At 35.1% G+C, this 15,906-nt stretch overlaps 1 protein-coding gene across 6 annotated transcripts in view; it reads left to right on the forward strand.

The window, feature by feature from the left end:
- LRCH1 (leucine rich repeats and calponin homology domain containing 1) overlaps positions 1 to 15,906 on the forward strand; it is a 146,059-nt gene that overhangs the window by 17,021 nt on the left and 113,132 nt on the right. The gene's annotated exons all lie outside the window — the stretch shown is intronic.

Below are 15,906 nucleotides of genomic sequence, written 5' to 3' on the forward strand. Positions count from 1 at the left end.
ATAATGTTACATCCTTATTTTAAGTTAGTGTGATTTGGTGACAATCTGCAGAGAGCAGTGATTAACTGGTTGCACTATAATTTGAGCTGTTGAACTCTGCTTCATTGTTTTTAAATCTCCTGTTAAGATAAATGAAACCATGAGTGTTTTTTAGAAGAACTTTAAAAAATTCATTTCTGGGTTAAAATATGATGGACTACCTGACTCAGAAAACCATTTGTATTATAAGAAAGAAATGTAGTCCACTGGTTGCTTTCTAAAGCACTGTAATTTATGTTGTTGGCCTTGCTTCAGCAAACACTTAAGCATGTCCTTTTGTGTTTTGCTATATGAATTAGGGACATACAAGAAAGGTTGGTTCTAATGTTGAAGGTTTTAAAACAAATAAATGCAGGGAAGCTGCTTTTTAAATAAATTAAGAATTTCTCCTTGAATATCTGTTCTAGAACATTGTTGCATGACAATTCTGTTTATAGAAACAGGATGTTTTGGTTTTATGAAGTGTGGATTTCTTGGGAAATCACTTTGAGAAAGTGTTTGCCTGCCTCCACCCTCGGTGGAATGCAGATGACATCAGATTTTTTTTATGTACTAGGGCTACGGCCAGTACATAAAGAGCAGCTTTAGAAGTATCAGTGATGTAAAAGGGATTGAATGCTAAGCTGTTTTACAGTTTAAGCTGAATTGGTGCTGTTGATATTCAGGTGATCATATCTGAGGCAATAAATACAGAGTTGGGAGATTAGTTCAGGAAGATTAGTGAACAAATAGAAAAAAAATCTGAGCACCTGTCCCAAAAAGCGTGTTGGTGATAAAAGGTGGCTTGGCTTATCATAATACAAACTTTGGGATAAGTGGAGATGCCAATATTTAGTGGTACGTGACAGTTGCACCTAAACATTTTTCAGTTGTTTGTATAAAGCGTTTTTTAATAGACTAAAACAAGAGTTGAAAGAACTAGAGGGAAGGAAAATGTAGATGGAAAGGGAGAAAGAGAGGACCCATACTGTCCTCTTGTTCCACATTTTCATGTCTTTGTTCCCAATTTTAGCTCTGGAAGTACCTCAGGGGCTGTACACAGATTCAGTTAGGATCAGGGGCACAAGACCATAATGTTTGGGGCATTGCACAGAGAAACCCAGCTAAAACGCAGCCCCTCGAAGAACTCAAGAGAATCCTCTTTCCTGCTTTTCTTTTTTTCCTGTTCTTTTTTCCTGTTCTCTTTTTCCGTATTTTTCCATTCTCTTCCTTCTCGTGCCTTACCAGCTTTGTACTGGACTCTGCCTGTTTCACCCTCTTTAAGAGTTTCTTTTACTGGAGAACTTCTAACTAGTGTATGTTTGTACTGCTGTGCGCGTTCCAACAGCTGTGTATTTTGGCCTGTTCCCCTTATAGAGGGTGTCTTGCTGGTGGTCTTACCTAAGTTTCTGCTTCCCACAGGAATGACTTGGAAGAAGGAGGTAGATAGCTGACTAATGTCAGCTTTTACTAAGCATTTTTAAAGAACTTGTGAAAGAAGAGTTGATAACTGTCCATAAACTAGCATGTTCTTGGGTAACTTTTTTAATGGCATGTTTTAGAACATCTTGAAATTAAAAAGTGAATAGAAGATGCTAATGGTTATTTCATATTTAGATTTTTATACTAGAATGTGCTTAGTTGGCTTATTTTGGACTTTTCAAATCCCTTGAGTAAAAGCCTACTTTAACCTGCCTAAGGGTTAGCAAAGAACCATTGCTCAGTACTGTAGGTGGTTTGCATTTTTACCTATAACATTTTAAATTTTCTAAATGATTGCAGCATAGATTGAACTTTAAATCGCTTTGTAATCTTTCTGAAACATACCCCTTAATGCTTTTCTTGGATGGCAAAGCTCTGTGATTCACTACTTTTGATCTGGATCTCTATCTGCTGTTTTCTCCCACTTGTCATAATTTTGGTTAAACTGGTATTTGATTTTAGCAGTCACTTTTCCCTTTGGAAACTTTTGGTTAAGATCTGATTATAGCTTCACAAACATAGCTTATTTTAAAAGAGTGTTTGTTAATCAAAAGGCACATATCAATTAAAATATAGGGTTGAAATAATAGAAACCTACAGGCTAGCTAAATTTCATGGGAAGATAGGATAATTGAAGTTGGAAGGGATGCCTGGAGGTCATCTTGTCCAGCTGCCTGTGCAAAGCAGGGTCAACTATGAACCTGTTTAACCTGTCCTTGCCAGGTAAAGCATATTTAATTCAGCTCAGGCATTGCTGATTATCAGGAACTCTGAAGATTTCCTTTTGCAAATTTGAAATTAACATTTTAAACAGAAAGTGGTGGTCTTAGCAATCATTTTAAACCTGATACTGTGGTCCAGTATTTGAAAAATGTTCATTAAGAACTTGTAGCTCTCAAGATTGACAAAATGCTTATTAAGAATGTTAAGAAGCACACTTTATTTGTTTTGAGGTAGCATTTTTTTTTTTTTTAAGTTCTGATGGCACCTATGGAAGAAAGCATATGTTTAAAATTATTTACTAAACTGTTTAAGTGGTATGGCTATAAATTTTAAATATTATAACAGATCATTTAAAATGTCCCAAAGAACAAATAATCCTTATTTGTTTTGTGCCAGTAACAATTTTTTTACTGCCTTACTTATTCTGTTCGAAGAAGTTAATAGTACTTTTTGTTTCTGTTAATTTATTTTAATATGTGTCTTGGGGCTTACTGTTGTATGGGGAAAAAATGTGGTTAATAATTACCATAATAATTATTTGGATCAAATATGAACATAAGTTGGTCTTGGTGGTGTAAGCAGATGATGATTGATCAGTGTGAGTTTTTCTTCCAGTTGCTGGGTAACATGCACCTTCAGAACTAAGCTTGAAAGGAGTTTTTAAATACTTTGCTTTTGTGACTCATGTACATTGTTTAGTATGCAGGTACTGTACTGTGTATCTAGCATAATATCAGATTGTGCTGTCAAAGATGCAAAAACCTATTTTTTTTGTAAAATTAAACATTGCTGTTAAGGGAATTATTGCAAAATTTTTTGTAACACAATGAAAATTAATGAAAAATGTGGTTAAAACTTTTTCCAATATTTGTATAAACTGAACAAATGTGGTTGAATTTTAACAAGTCAATGTTTTGTGCTTAGTTTTCATGTGCAAGATAAATTTATATGGCAGAATGGGAGCTCAGGCTGCCTTGCTGTTTACATCTAATATCCAGCAGTTTAGCATGATTTACTTGGTGTACCAAGTCACATTACATACATTTATTGAAACTTTTTTTTAAGTAGTGTGATCATTATTAGCCTTCTCAATTCTTGATGCTTTTTTTACTCTTTAGTAAAACTTTGTTTTTTCAATTGATACCCAGAGTATAAGTCATTGCATATTTTTGGATTTCTCTGCTCTGCTCTGTTTTGTGTAAATATGTCTTAAACAGTTACTTTCAAAAACTTTCTATCTATACACTTTAAAGGCTATTTAGTAGGTTAATGTAAAATAAATGCAAGTAATAAAATCTTCATTAAGTGCATATTTTAAACAATTGCTAATTGAGACACTGTAAGGCCTATTATTGCAGATCTTAATGAGAATTGTTCCCAGTAAATAACTGATTTGATTTCACTACTTCAGAAACTGCCATGAAAACCCCCATCCAAATCCCCAAACTAAACAAAATGAATCAATCTCTCCTGCTAGGAATAATGTTGCAAAGCTTCCTAAGGTTAGAGCGGTAAGAATGGGCAATTGAGTGCTGAACTAGTACGTACACATCATGGACAATATATATTTCCAGGAAACATGGAAATTCTGTAAGTGTGTCTAAGCTTATAGGTTAACAACCTTCATGGCTCAACATGAAAAATATTCATGTTTCCATGTTTCAAGTTAAATGAATGCCATGCTTTCTTTAGGTTAGCAGCTAAATTTTAGTATATTACAGTGTATTGAAGCTGTAATTAATTTTTTAATGTGTTAACTGGTTTACAAACTTGTAAAACTGCCACTGAACAGGGGAAGGAGCACACCAGACTTGTTTACCTTCTGTATATTTCTTGAACCTGGCCATATTCCAAAAAGCCATGTCCATACCCTACTTGCCTTCTTTCATCYTTTTTCCTTCATGGGTGAGAAATGTGATTGCAAGGTTTCCACTTACTGATAAATACCCTAATTCTTTCAGGCTGACTGTTTTTCTACTGAGTGACTTAGATATCTGTAATTAAGATAATCAGTTTGCTCAGCAATCTTACACTACTGTTTTATGTAGGAAAGTAGAATATAATATCTAGGTGTCCTAAGTTCAACTGTAGAAATAATTGGAGTAGTATTTTCATGGTTTGAAATAATAAGAAAACTGCATTGAAACTCTTATTGTAAAATATGAAAGTATGGTATAGTTTTGTGGTACAATTTTTTTAATTTCAGTTATTGCTTCTGACCTTACAGTGCATAGTCATCCTCTTTCTTTTTTGACAATTTGTGCTAAAATGCCCAAATGCAGATAGGGCAAAAGCTAGCTGTAGCTGAAGTTATTGGCTAAATTTCTACCGACTTTGATGCGTGTGGGATTTTATCCCTTCTGAATTTCTAGAACAAATGCTACTTTTTGGGTTGTAAGTCTTGGTAACTTGTAGAGCAAAATTAGCTTCTTAGGGCCTGCTGAGGTTTATTTTGGTACAAAAATGCAATACGGATCCCCTGTCCCAAACTTTCAACGAGGGGCGTAGTGCACTGCAGTCACGGCAGTGTAAGCATACCTGAGGTTTCGTTAAACTTGGCAGCTTAATCTCTTTTTTTATCTGCGTAAACCTCAGCACAGGTTTATTCAGCCTATTTTCTTGGCAAAGCCTCCTGTCACTACTGCTGTATTTAGCCTGCTATCAGCATCTGAGTTTGGTTAGTTCAGCATGAGCTTCAGTACGCCTGTGTCACTGTGACTGTAGCACAGGTGTCTGTGAACAATGTGTCTTGGAAATTATGGCTGGTGAAAAATAGCTGTGCTTGCTCGGTAGCTGGTCTGTATGATTTTGCTAGTTATRCCTTGGTTGTTATTCATACTTTCAGCCTATTGACTCTTTGGGGGACTGTAGTGCCATATGTAGTACCATTGATATAAAATATTAAGAGAATTTGTTGTTCTTGTATTTCAATATCTGAATATTATAAAATCGTCTTTCAATGTTCATATGAGCTTCAGGATGTATTTGTATGTTTTCATTATATGCAGTGTCACTACTGTGTAAGTTTCCCCCAGACAGAAGAACAAAGATAAAAAGCAAATACTTGTTTTCCTCAAGTTTCTTCTCTTTGTTTGATCTTTAGTAAAATATCAAAAAATCCAGCTGTTAAAACTAAGACACAGTTAAAGACAGAGTTAGACATAGTTAAAGACAAAGTTAAAACATTTTCTGAGTCTAATCAGCTGAAAATCTGCAGGAGAACTCGTCTGTGGCAAAATTAATTTCTAGACTACTTTTATGATTCAGTCATATAAGAGTGTAACATTCATGAAGTAATTAAATACACTAGAGGCTGTTCTGTTAAGCTAACTATAGTTATGTGGGTTGTTTCTTTTGTGTATGGTATTACTAGCTTGAAAAACAGTAACGTTTGATCAAGTAATGTTTTAGAATGTAAATCTCACAAAACTGTTTGTGGTGAACACTTAAATCACAAAGAGGTATTTTAAATCTGCTTAGGCATTTTCTTTTTTAAAACCACATCAGATTTTGGTATTAAATTGTTTTATTAAATAAAGGCATGTAGGTCACCTTATAAGATTTTTCTGTGTGGAGTTCTCCACAACTCTCTTACCTGAACTTATAAACAACATTGTGAAAGAATTGGAAATGATCAGAGGGAATGGGTTTTAAAACTGAGTTAAGACTAAGATGGCTTAATTTGGCTTTTGTATTCCAGATGAAGAACTACTGTAGTGAGAAATCACGTTTCTGATGCTCTTTATACTTTCTAAATCTTTCTGTAGTATTATGTGTTAGCTTTAACTGGGGGAAAACTGCATTTTGTAAATGAGTTTTTACTCATATGCCACTGATTTTGCGCTTATCAGCATGACATATTATTGGAAGAAAAACATTAAAATGCACTTTGCGTAGGATTGCAACTTTTCAAGTTTTTTGTGATATTAGAATTTATATTCAGCATTAGTATTTTACCATTTTAATAATATCTTAGGAGAAAGTCTACTACTTTGTTATGATAAAATCCTTCTCTGATTTAGCTCGTGAAATTATTTGAAATACAGAACTTGAAAATGTCCTTACTTGATTTCTCCTTAAATGGTAGCAGACTTGAAAGAAGCAAACAAACAAAAACTTCTCATGTTTTATTGTACTTAGTCTTACTTGGCTACATTCTTGATTATAAACCTTTGCACAGAGGCTGGATGTTTAGATGTTTGAAATAGAGATACTGGTATCTATGGCAATTGTTTGGACTGCTTTTAGGTGTTTAGTCTCTTTAAGCTATATCTAAAACAGAGCAGCTGAATCATGCTCTAAAGAAGTTATCTTTCTCTTTGAACTATAAAAGGATCTTGAAGTGATGAAATGTAGATGTCTAAGTTAGGCAATATGACTCTAACCTTAAAAAGCAGAAATAAGAAAATGCGTCAGTCTCGTGTTCTATCTCTTGTGATTTTCTTGAAGCATTTCTTGGCTGTGGAGAGTAAAAGGCTGCTTCAAAAGTATTCTGCCTCTAGAGTGCTATTTGTGATAAGACTCTGTAGAGCTTACTTAGTATAAGCTGAGAAGGTAGCTCTGGTAACACTGAACTTCTTGGAGGTTATCTTGCAGAGTTAACTGGTGTAAGTCAGCTTTAAAGATGCTTTAGGTGGCAGCCTTGCTCTCCACCTCAGGTTTGTTTACCCTTGTGATGCTTCAGTTTTTCCCTTTGAGATGGATTCTTCTTCCTCTCTGTTTTCTATAACTGAATTTCATGCTTCCTTCCTGAGTCTGGATCCCAGGTCTTGGGTTTATACCAACCATGGCTGCAATGAATCTTCTTTCTTCTCTGAATTTGGACTTTTTGTATCCTGAGTGACACAGGATGCATTCAAGACTATAACGACATTTATAAACCATGTGTCTTAAGTATTCACTGTTCAGACATCTAATCAAACTCAGTCTCCAGTTCCCCTGCATTTTTTTCATAAAAACTTTCCATGACACAGAAATAATGTAGGTAACAGAACTGAGATTTTAATTATTAAGAAAAATTAACTCCCACCTTTTTCTCATTTTTGGAGCTCCCTGTTACTAGGCAGCTAAGATGATTTGTTTGCTGAACCCTTGCAGTTTTTCCCAAGATACTATTTCTTGATGCTGATAAAATGATATCTGGATCTCTTAAACTGCTTTAAAAATCAGGCTACCTTATCATAGCTGTGGCAGATGGCAGATATAACCTTTTATGTTAGAACAGATACAATGTGATGATTATGTCTATAAATACTTCATTGCCTTTTCAGCCTCCATAGCTTTGCCAATGCATAAGTCTGATGGTTTTCATGGCTGTCCACCCCCCTGGATACAGCAGCTTTGTACCACCTCTTCTGTTTTGGTGTTTAGGGAAAGCTATAAATGGGGGTAACTCTTCAGAAGGGAAGAGAATCTCACAGATGAAGAYTACAAAAGTAGTAGTCAAGCCTTCTCATCCTTGTGATAGCTGTGATATTGGTTGTTACTGGGAAGTGTGTAGTCTGAAAAATATGTAAATGTCCAAGTTGATTTTTTCTAATGATTTTTAAATATCTGGTCTCTAGGCTGTTGTCACTTTTTCAATAATAAAAGCTAAGTGGAACATTGGCTCATAAATGTTTGTCAGCCTTGAGAAGAGGGTTACAGATTGTTAGTTCTCTTGGGTATGTCTAAAAATCATTACTCTCTTTAGAGCCTCTGTCAAAGGGCAGGAGGATGATATGGAAGTATGAATTACAACAGGAAGTGGTAAAAGATATTATTTACTACTTAAATAGTTAAGAAAACCCATGGTACACAGCGATGTGATTTAATGAATTATCCATCCAACATTTTATATCTTTTATTATGTATGTTACTTTTGTACACTGTTTGCATGTACTAGAAGCCTGAGGTATTTTTCCAAGAAAATACTTCTCTTCATTGAATTTGCTATTCTAAAACACGGTTACCAAAATGATTTCTTCCTCAGAAAAATATTAGTGTATCGTTTAGCAGTATTTCTAATGTTGTTTTTTGGTTTTGATTCCTGTAATAGTGACCCATAAAAGGCTGTAGACTTGATTAAAAGTTTCTGAAAGGTGGACTTCAGCTGTTGGGAGCTCTAATGTTATAACTGGGAGAAGCTGATGAGGAGAGGAAAGGAACAGGCAGCAGTTGTGTAGGGAGGTTACATGTTCCTGAATAGTGTTTCATTTTAGCCCTTGGTATGCCCAGCGGATGGGTACGCAGGAAGAGGCTGTGTTGTGCTTTGTGTTAGCCTTTATGGCTAATGGACTGGAAGCAAGGAGTAAGAAGGGTGTATTAGGCCACTGGCGAAACAGCGAATAGAGTTACATTTTACTGTCATTCTCAGTATTGAATGAATTTAACATGGTTATGATCTAATCTCCTTTAATTGTTTCTTGTGCTGTCCTCATAAATATAGTAAGCTACAGTTATAAAGAAAGCACAATGAAGATATTCATTTAGTTAATGTCCTATTACTATGTTTCTCCACACTTCAGTAGTATGTAACTAGTATTTGCTTTGGAGAGAGTGCTTTAGGCTCCTTAACTTTCATTTAAAATGTTTGTCCATCTTGCATTGAATAAATTGGAAGGAGTCAAGGCTTAAATAACAATATTTGCCTGCATCATATGAAATTTTTTTAGGGACTTTCCACTGGATTTTGTTGTTGTAATAGGTAGTTTTTTAAAGCATACTTTTTCTTTTTTAAGAGGCTTTCGCTTTCGTTTGTAAAACCACCTTGTAAACATTGTGCTGCAAGTACACCATTAGTTACTCATTTATACTGTAGCTTACTAATTTGGAGCACAATTTATAAGGTATATAGCACRAGTCTGTAATGCATGGTGTTTTAATGCTTGGAATGGCACAGTAAATACAGCTGTACTGCATGTGAAATGAAAGTAAGATGACAGGCTAAATCTCAGGGCACCTGTTGGAAACGTGCTCCTCCTCCCTTCTGTTTCAACCTGCGTTTTATAGTAATGAAACTAGTTCATTCACAGAAGAGTTGAGTCTTGGTGCAAATACCTAATGGCGCCTCTCTGAGACTGAGCAAAAATGAAGGAAAAAGATGATCAGGCCAACCCTGTCTTTTGCGGAAGAAGACATTCTGAAACATAATCCCTTGAAAAGGGGACTGTTTCTAGAAAGACAAGCTGCAGTTCTCTAGGTGCTTTGCTTTCTTTTCTAGTGATGTTGTGCAAGAAAGATAATCTTTAATTCAGAATGTTCTATCTGATAAAACAAAGTTTATGAAAATGAATGCATGACTAGGTCATTTTTGCCAATTTCGTTTTAAATAGCCCATGTTCCTTAGAAGTGAATCTTGAAAAAATATTAATACCAAACAGTAGCTTTTGATTTCCTAACAGAAGATGATTTGCACAGAGACATCAGACATATTGCACACTTAAAAACCTTGTTTGTAACTGAACTTAGTAATTTATGACTGTATGAAAAAGTCATTTGCTACTTCTCTGTGCCCTGTTTGTCCTGAGAGCCAAATGATGTATAACTGGCTTCCTAATATCTGTTTCAGATGAATGAGATAAATATGGAAATCGAAGATGAATTAACTGAAGGAACAAAAGCAAAACAAGTAGGCTTACTTGGGACATTATAGCCCCAATATCACTCTGATCGATAATTTAGAATACCACATATTTTTAGAAAATGGCAAGAGTTATCATGTAATCGTATTTCCCAGGGTGCTAATTTTCATTTCAGAATATATCAATTGACATGTTAGTGCACATCTTTTTGCTATAGTGAAAGCTTACTCTGCAAGGGCTAAATGAGTCAAAATTTCTGAAGTCATACTTAATTTTGTGTGAGCAGATATGTTTCTCCCTTGCTCTGGTGGGGTTTGCTCTTTCTGCCTGGCTCATTTTTTAGTTGGTGTTAATCGATGCACCAGTGTTTCTGTGTTCACTGTGTTGAAAATCACATTAACCACTTAGCTCAGTGGCCCTGTTGCACAAATTATTTGGCAAATTAACTGCTAACACTGATAAGATTGGAGATTCGCCCAGTAAGCCACTCTGTGGAGGGGACACCAGGACAGCTTCTTTTCCAAAAAGTTGTATTTTGTCACCCATTTTATAATCTGACAGACTAGATGTGTAGGTCATTTGTTTGCATGCAGTAAGGTTACTAGATGGGTCTCTCTTGTTTTGGTTAGATTATCTAACCAGCGTATGCACTTTATATTTGTTTTCAAGACTATAAGGAAAATTACATTTATAGATCACTGATACATACACAAACCAAAAAAAGATAAAAAGTAAATTTTACTCAAGTACAGGCCTCTTAAAGTCATTGTAGGGGAGGTAGGATACTTATATGCCAGATAAAGTCATAGTTAAATCATGAGAATGTATTTCAGTAACAGACTATTTCCTGGGGTAACTATTCACATAAAAACACATTTGTTTTTAGTTTTATAATTATATGCAGGCAAAATATTTCCAATTACACTGGCCATGGAAATTACTGTTTACCAGTTTCTTGTAAAGCAGTTTCTCAAACAGGGCTGTACTTGAAAAAACTGCCTCGTTCACTGTACATAGTATTCTCTCATATGCAGGGGTGTGCAAGCACGTGTAGGCAGACATGAGAGACAATGTGTACGCAGTCTTCAAGCATATAGACTTGCCATTTGGATTTTCTTTTTCTTGTAGCTGGGAGAAAGAGGGAAGTTTCACGTGCATAATTTGAAAGTCTTTCTGCTCTAGTCATAGGAGCTTTTTAGAATGAATTTTAAGACCAAAGTTTTGTCACTTATGCACAGTTTATTAGAAAAAATTATGCATGTATTCATTCTGAACTTCCTGACTGCTACCCAGAGTACATACTTACTAAACTGTTATTTTTACAATAGTTTTTGCATGGTTACACTTTTATTTCATCATATAATAAACTTTTTACATAAGGGTTGGCTACTTATTTAAAGTAGGCGATTGACTACTCATTTAAAATCCCTGTACTTTGTTTTTGCACAAAAAGTAAATTTCAGCAGTGCCTCAAAATGCTAACCTAATCTTTTTGATTTTATTTGCATCCTGTGCAAATGATTTTTTTTAGTGCATGTCCAACTAAAATATAGCAAAAAAGTTTGCTTTTTTATTTATGATTTTATGATGTCTGTGGGTATTTTTATATGTGTTTATTATCTTACATGTCATTATTCCAAGACTGCTTAGAGTTGGAGAGTCAGAGAGGAGTTACCTGTGCCTCAAATGTGTGCAGAGATATTTATAGCTATCTCTTAGCTGTTTACTGATTCCTTTTTTTGAAGATTAGCAGAATGTTTTGCCTTTCTTAGGCAAAAGCAATGTCTTTGCATTTCAGATACTTGGTTTCTATTCCTGTGTGTGATGGGGAATACTAAAAGACAGTGTTTTGAGTAGATTTAGTTTTTTTAATGCATATAAAAATGATTTTTTTAAAATCTTCTGTGGTCTTTCTTTAAATCATAATTGCATTCCTTAAAAATCATGCTCTCCAGCCACTAAATCTTCCCTGTGTGCAAACCAAATATTTTGCTCTTGAGTGTCAGGAGATCATTGTCACTTCATTTATGCAAGATTTACTCAAGGTTCAAGTCTCTGAATCCTACAGAAAACAGCTGGAATGTTTTAGAAGCTGAAGGAACTTTGTGATCTGTTAAATGGTCAGGTCTTATAGAGGCAGTTTTTACTTTTAGACATTAAATACTGAGATACATGTAATGGATGAAATTAGCAGTGAAAGCTTAGTTATACAATAATTGCTTTTTTCAATCTAGATAGAACTGTATCAGTTGAAGAGATCTGGATATGTCTACATTAGCAATTAGCACAAACCATGAGAGTGGATCTGGAAAGCAGAATAGCTGGAGTTGGGGATCCAGTCACCATACTGTTACACATTTAAGGGGATCGTATTTTTGGACTGGTTCTGGGCTGATCCTATAGACTGACTGCCCTTTGGCAGTTGGAGTGCATCTTCAAGTTTAGTTGCCTCTGAAAGGAACCCAGTTTATGAGCTCTCTGATGTGTATTAAAGCATGGTAAGCTGGGATGATAAGGAGATTTGCGTTTAAAGCAGATTCCTGATCTGAACTAAAATGCTGCTTTAGACGCTCAGCATATTATCCACAATCTGAAAATTCTTCTAATACTTTGTAGAAAAACAGGCAAATGCCTATAAAACACTCTACATTTGAAGTATCATGTGAAGCATACAAAAAAAAAATCCCTTCCGATTCTGTAGAGACCGGAAATTAATGTCCTTGTCATGGCTTTAAGGAACAGATTGCCTAAAGTAATTCTGATTGTATAGTGCACTTCAAAAAAACCCGCCGAATCCGGTGGTTTTAGAGCTGCAGTTGGCTGTTGTCTAAATTTTATTTTATTAATTAGTGCTGTTTTGGGTGGCTTCATCATCATCTTGTACATGAATTCATAAAGAGATAATAAAAACAGGTTTGCCCAGTTTAGAAGACTTTAAATAAGACTGTTGACCTTCTTTTCAAAGCTAAGTTGATAGGATGAGATAAATTTGCATTTAATTATTTAATACAATTCCAGAAATATTGCATTAGCTCAGATAGGGATTTAGAACTATTTAAAGTTGTACCTAGGCAAAAAGTTAACTTATAGATTAATCAGTTAATGAAATCATTGTACAAAATAAAACTGCATCATAATCACCTTTTTAAAGGGTGATATTTATAACCTAGCAGTTGCTTTAAGAAGATGGACCTGTTTCTAATTTTTCTGATTTTGAGGGGATATGTTTTTAGTCTGATGCTATGTGGAAATCTGTATTAAGAGTTAGTTAATATGTAAAAAGAATGTTTTAATTAACACCTCCTTTTAGCTTACTTGAATGTCCTTTATGATACACTGTTTTTGATGCTTCAGTGTTAATGCTTTTTAAGGCATCCTAGTATGGAAATTGGGGAATAGTTATTGCTGTAGATGCAAAGTATTTAATGAAGTCTCTTCTGTATTAGTGCTTATTTTTTTAAAAAAGTCTTTTGCAGGAATTGTTGAGTGAAAACAGTATCTTGCATAGACACCAAACCTTATTAAAAAACAAAAAAAATGTAATGTCAAGTCTGCAATAGTACAGCACTGTTTTCCTTTCAGTAAGCGGGAAGTGTCAGCATGAATTCACTGTTGTGTCACAAGGCAGGGTAAAAACAATATCATTCTGAGTATATGGCATCCTTTCCACCGTTACTACAATGATTGGAAACTGGATTGTATATTTTTCAAAGAATATATCAGAGAAACATTTTGCCTTTCCAAGGCTAACCCTGAGTTACATAATTTTCAGTCTGTTTTTTAAATATCATTTAAGAAAGTATAACAAGCATTATTGAAAATCAGGGTAATATAATGCTGATAGAGCATCCCCAGCTCTGGTGGTTGTATTTGCTTATGGTCTCTTTAGACAGCCGTGACGATTTGGAGCTGCAGGCACGGGGATAACTGCAGTAGCCAGGATGTCCCGGTGGCTTTGTAGAACCCAGAACCATGTAAACTACACAACTTGATAGAAAAGCTGCTGATGTATTTTAAGGTCAGGGAAGATATTTTACAATCTTATCAGATATGTACTATAGGAGTGTGTGTAAAATTTCACTCAGGCATTCCCTATAAATTCTTGTTGAAATAAAGGCATGGGAAACCTTTCCCTCTGAACTTGCATGGCTGAGCCTTCCCCGTCAGAGACGTGCTTCATGAGGCTTGTGTGTCTGTTGCAAGTGGAGGCAGAATGGATCTTGCACTGATTTTACAGTTGAGACAGTTTCTCTAGAACAATAGTTTCTGACATGAAAAATATTAACTACGTGAAAGTTTAATTATGTAAAAGTGCTGTTCCACTCAAACTCTTTACATAACGTTGCCATGAAACTTGAGGACTTCCTGGAAGAACATCCTCTCTGCTTTGATAGCTAAAAATACAAGCAATAGCCAGAAAACAAACCAAACAGTCCTCCAAAGGGGAGCTGCACTGCCTGATATAAAGATTCTAGAATGAAAATGATTTGGTTAAAAACAAGATTTTCTTTTTATCAGCCTCCCCCATTTCAGATGATCTTTACAGATGACTGTAAAAACAGAAGATAAACCCTGGGTAGAGGAGAATTAAGCTTACCCAGGTAGAGTTGAAGAGGTGTAGAACAATTACTGTTTCCTCATGTAACATTAACAAAAGCATTATGATGTCAATTTTCCAGTATTTAAATGTAAACACTTGTAAAAATGTTTCAAGCTCCTGGTAGTGCTGACTTTAAAAACATTGGAATATCCTTTGCTGCAACAACTGCCTTTGTGGTCAGTTATTGTACCAATAAATGAACATCCTTTGTGCATAGTGGTAAAGGATGAAGTTAAGTGAATTTTGTCTGGGCTGTTAGGGATAGTGTTTATCTCTGTTAGAACATTATTCCTTCCTTTCAGTTTGTAATTGATAGCTAAGAATCAGTAAATATGGTTGCCTTACTTTTCTGGATGTTGGGAGCTTAAAGAAAAGTTACCATTGTTTCTTAGTTGGACCTGAGAGTTAAGAGCACTTCTCATTAACCGCAGAACTTGCGTGGCCTATTTATTATTATTACTTGTAGTAACAAAGGAGGATAATTTCAGCAGTACCTTTCTTGGAATTGCTTACAAAGTAGCAAGCAAATTTGAGGGAACAAAGAAAACTGAGGAAGGTACGTCATCTTTGGGGGAGAAGCAGGAGGCAGCTGGGATGCAAAATGGAACCAGATGAATTTAAACAGGGATGGCTTTTAAATAGGGGAAAATGCATCATGTTTTGGCAGTGGAGATGAGCAAATTAAGCAGATTGATCCAGCTTTTCCTTCAAGTAGTGGGGACTTAAACTTCCTGTCCAGGACTGTGAGACTGAGTACTGAGTTGTGGTTAGCTTTTGAAATGTGTAAGTGATCTTTTACATCTTTGTACACGTTGAAAGCAGTTTGATCTTAAACCATGAGGCAATATTTAAGGTTCTTAAAAAAAGAACACCATTTTTCTTTTGTAATTCTGAATATTTTCTTTTCATAGCTCGTAAGCATTTTTATTAATGTGATTAAATGCTTATACATTTGGGTTTTCCTGCATCGTTGAGCCTCGTCCACTCATATTCTCTGCGCACATGTAAAAGCAACCAATCATTATAAATCTTACACTGTGTTAAACTGTGTTTTCAGATTCTTAATTTCAGTTTATTTTATTACTCAGAATGCTTGTCAGAATGCTTATTTGGAGTAAGTTCTAGGAGAGTATCCTAGATGATGGCCTCAGGCTTAAACAAGATTTTTTAGAGTTTTTACTATCTACTTGACTTTCTGTAATCTAAGCACATTAAAATCTTCCTGGCACCGCTTCAGTTAATTTAAGTATGTACGCAGTCATATTGGCTTTGTGTTTTTAACACCGTTAACTCCTTACTTTTGTAGTTAGTTTGCTTTCTCACCTATGGAATTTGTTCTTTGTTTGCTAATGCATTTTGTATTAAAATATTTTATTTAATATGCTCAGTGTATTCCCYCCTCCCAGTAAAAATAACATATTTGAATATGGAAGTTCAGTAGAGAAATCTACTATAATAGGGCCTGGTGACTGACGGGTGCTCTTCACTGTGCTTTGCCATGTTAAGATGGGAAGGTTCCGT

This window comes from Apteryx rowi, unplaced genomic scaffold (assembly GCF_003343035.1).
Source record: "Apteryx rowi isolate R43461 unplaced genomic scaffold, aptRow1 scaffold_339, whole genome shotgun sequence".
Lineage (NCBI taxonomy): Eukaryota > Metazoa > Chordata > Aves > Apterygiformes > Apterygidae > Apteryx > Apteryx rowi.